Genomic DNA, 4,455 nt, shown 5'->3' on the forward strand with positions numbered 1-4,455 from the left:
GAAACATCATTTACATGGTAAATCCCTCTTTTTGAAGCTTCTCCCAACTCGTACTTGTCAAATCTCGCCGTGAGAGCTTCTAATGCAGCTACAGAAGGAGATTCAGCAGCTCTCCTTTGATTTCCCCGGGAATTCTCATACTCAGCTTTATGGGTGGCCAAGTCATCAATGATCTTCCACCCCTTAGTTTCTCCCATATTCTCCTGGAATCTGCCACTAGCTGCCGCATCCAGGATAGCTCTCTGATCGTCATAGAGCCTATTGTAGAACTGATTGCATAGGCTCCACTTCTCAAACCCATGATGCGGAATGGTTCACACCAGCTTCTTGAAACGGACCCATGCCTCATGAAAGTTCTCATCAGGCCTCTGTTTAAAGCTCGTGATTTGATCTCTAATAGCATTCGTCTTCGAGGCAGAGAAGTATTTCTTGTAGAATGCCAAGGCCAAAGAATTCCAGTCGGTGATCCCATTAGCAGCTCGGTCCAGGTCTCTATACCACTCCCTTGCAGCATCACGGAGTGAGAATATAAACATTGTCTCCTTCACCTGGTCCTGGGTCACACCGGTCGGCGGGGGTATAGAGCAGCAATAATCAATAAATATCTCCATATGCTTGGTCGCATCTTCATTTGCAGCTCCCCAAATTGGTTTCTCTCAACCAAGTTGATATAGGAAGGCTTCGGTTCGAATTTCCTATCGCCTCCGTAATTCGAACCCCTTGTATAGATTTGCGGTTGTCGGCTCGAGTGACTTGCTATACTCGCTTCTTCAGCCATGACCTGGAAAACTGGAGATGTGACGGTCTCGGTGATGAAGTGGAAATGGGAGATGAAGGTGGATCCTCCTCGAATGTAGCTCGTTCTCGTAGTAACTAGACAGTACTCGGCTCTTCCTATGTCGGCAATATCCTAGATGATCGTCTCAACTCGCGCAAGGTCTTCTCAATCTCAGGATTGAACGGTACTAATTCACCACCCTGTGACCTGCGCATAAGAGGAAACTACAAAAAGAATATGAGAATAGTTTAAGGAACGAAGGTCCCTTAAACTAAGAAACAGACTAAAATAAAACAACTAAAAATTAGAACAATTGCCTCCCCGGCAACGGCGCCAAAATTTGATACCCGTCGTTGTGAGCACCAAAGATAAAATTTATAATCCAACTACAACTATAGACAAAGTGGTAGCGGTGGTCGAACCACGGGGGAGGCGAATGTAATTAATAATTGTCTATTTCTAGTCTTAAGGTAACAGTGTGTGGGGGTTGATTGATTTGAGTGATCTATAGCTAAGGCAATGAAAATAAAATAAACTAAACAGTAGATGAAATCAAGACTAAAAAGGGGTGCTAAGATGGTCGGTTCGCTATAGGTTCGGCAGCAGCATACTAAGTAGGTCTGAAACAAACACATGAGGCGGGAAAACAAGAGGTCCTCTCGGTCCACTCTTAACAAGCAGCATCTTTCGATCTCGCTACAGGTCCCTAATATCACTAGTACTGACTCTCGTCCTGAAAAGTGACTAAAAACCTAAACTTTACCTATCTTTCGATCTGAGCATAGTTTAGTCATTTTAATTGGTGGTCTAATAACTTTCTCTATCTTTCGATCTAATGGGTCAGTCAAATACTGAGCATTTAACTAGTCGCGTGCACTTGATTCGTCAAATATATAATTTAAATAAATTAAAACGAAGCAAAACCTCACATGGCCAGTCGATCGACCAGGGAACCCAGTCGATCGACCGGCATGCGATTCAGGTCACTATTCTACTGCCGCCTAATCTACAGATTCCCTACATCCTAGCACGATGAATTTAGCTACTCATAATATTGATGAAAACAACAACAATATAAACGAAATAATCTACTGAATTCATGCTTGAATTAATTAAACAAACAAATAACAAAAAAACAATAAATCGGTTTCGGGAGATCTAACCTAGCAATTCTATACTACGAATGAAAGCAACAAACTGAATATTGAAACAGATGAATACCGTGAAGAGGATTTGCAGAAGAGAGATCAAAAACCGATTGCAAAACGAACTTTATTAATGAAAGAACAATAATCTAAAGAACCCTAATTATTTCCCTAAAGTTTTCTGATAAAAGACTTGATGAATAATGCCTAAAGTCAGTTACGTTATAAAGAAAATATACGTAACACTTATTTCTAAAACCTAAATACCATGGGCTTTGGAATTCTCGATCTTTTTATTTACGTCTGAATCACGGTCTGGTCGATCGACCATGGAAGCCAGTCGGTCGACCAACCTATGCTGAACAGTAGCTTCTGATCTACGTGCCTTGGTCGATCGACCATATGGGGCAGTCGATCGACCACCATAGCTGGTAGTCCGCTTCTAATTCTCCATAAAGTTGTCTTTTAGGCTTCGAAACGCGCACCAAGTTCATTTCTCGAGTCTCTACTCCATATCAAATGCAATGCAATGCACTCGGAGACGGATTTAGCTCAATATCTACTCATTTCCGCATAAATCTGCAATATTACATAAAAATACGAAAGTAGACGAAATGGGGCAAATAGTAGCATAAAACTACACAATTGAGCTCTGAAATGCGTGTAAAATGAGGTGTAAAACATCATATAATGACACGCATCATAGTGTACGATAGATCACCAATCTCAACTAATTAACTCATATCATGAACCCTAGGTTAATATTTAATTACGACATTAACAGAAAGTGATTATAAGATTCAATAACCACAATTAGATTGGGGATATAACGCAGACAAAGAAATTTACATGTTAGACACCGTAGATTAATTAGGCTATTGAAATTATAGCTTATTAATTGATCCCTCAAGGAGTTTAAATTTATAATAAAATTAGTCATAACTATTACAGAAAAAAGTGGATTAATCAAAACTCGAATCCACCAATGATTTAAGATTTTCGTACCTGATTTCATTTTATTTTGTGATACGATTAATCCAATGTCGCACCGCAATAAAATCATGAAATCGGCGATGGTTTCTGCAAAATTCCGAATCAAAACGAAAAAATAATATCAATCACTTTTAATAAAAGAAAGGTAATAAAAATATTAGGATTCTTAACTAAATCAGAAGAAGAAAACAACGAAAAACATTAGAAATCATACCTAGCATTTGCGATTCGAAAAAGTATATAATGTTCATCGATTAATCATCGCAGAATTTGAGTAGATCATAAATTAGGGAACGATCGTGAAGAATAGAGAAAATATTACAGCAAAACAAAACCCTAAATAGAGTGATATATGAAGAAAATTTCTAGAGAAAGAAACTGAATGATATAAAATGAGAAAGACGGTTGAATTGAGCAATTTATATGATGACGAGGAATGACGATCTTGCCCTTAATGAAGCGCGCTATGTGTTGGTCGTTGGATCTCTTAGATCCGACGGTATGAATTAATCCTCAATCCTCAAATATATGAGTTATACTCATAGGATCTCATTCCTATATATATATATATATATATATATATATATATATATATATATATATATATATATATATATATATATATATATATAGAATTGGGATCCTGTGAGAACCCCTAAGATAATGAGAACCATGAGAACTCCCTAAAAACCGTTAGATTAAATCTTAGCTTGAGATCAAACTAATGTTTCCTTACGTGAGGTATTTATTTCGCCCAAACAATTTCTCTCTCTTACTTCTATCTATTCATTCTCTCTTTTTTCCACAATCACTCTAAAAATACCTTTTTTTCCCCTCTTTCTTCACCTTCATCTCAATCCCAATCATATATCTCACTAGTTTATCAAAAATCTTGTCGTTTCATCTTTAATTGATCAATCGTTTCACTTAATAATGCTTCTTTCATTTAAGTTTTATCAATCTCGTTAACTATTTAATTATTCTCAATGTTTATACCAGTTCGTTTTCATAATACTAACCCTAATTCTTGTTGATTTGAAGCAAATGATCTTCTTTATCTCATTGGCAACACTCTCGTCAATACTCAGAAATCAAGTAATCGTATTGTTTTGCCTTCATTTGTTGCAGTATTTTGGGATTTCAATAAGCAGGTTATATTTTTTTAGTATGAAGTTTTTATAAATAATTTTATTTTTTTGCAGTTAATTTTGCAAATAGTAAAGATTATAGTTAGTTTGAGAACCCCTAATAAAAGTTCAAGGTAAAGCTTGACAACTGTATATCATGGACACTTGCATCAAGTATACTTTCTAAGAAAGCCAAATCACTACTACACGATGAACATGACTTTAGCATCCCTAAATTTATAATTTTTTAATTTAGTGCATCTTAGTTAATTACTAATGAGTAGTGAGAGCTCTGCATATAGTGTAAAACAAAGACAATGTGTGAGCATATGAATAGACGGGAGTTGCATATATGTGAAAGAAGTGGAAGGGTTGTGACTACAGCTCAAGTGTCTGGAACAACATCATTGAG

At 36.7% G+C, this 4,455-nt stretch overlaps 1 non-coding gene across 1 annotated transcript; it reads left to right on the forward strand.

Annotated features, from left to right (window-relative positions):
- Positions 1-294: 294 nt before the first annotated feature.
- On the forward strand, positions 295-401 carry LOC141615845 (small nucleolar RNA R71). The gene has a single exon (XR_012530238.1). It is a non-coding gene; the product is annotated as a small nucleolar RNA R71 (small nucleolar RNA).
- Positions 402-4,455: the final 4,054 nt, after the last annotated feature.

Source organism: Silene latifolia, chromosome 11, assembly GCF_048544455.1.
Source record: "Silene latifolia isolate original U9 population chromosome 11, ASM4854445v1, whole genome shotgun sequence".
NCBI classification, from domain to species: Eukaryota; Viridiplantae; Streptophyta; class Magnoliopsida; order Caryophyllales; family Caryophyllaceae; genus Silene; species Silene latifolia.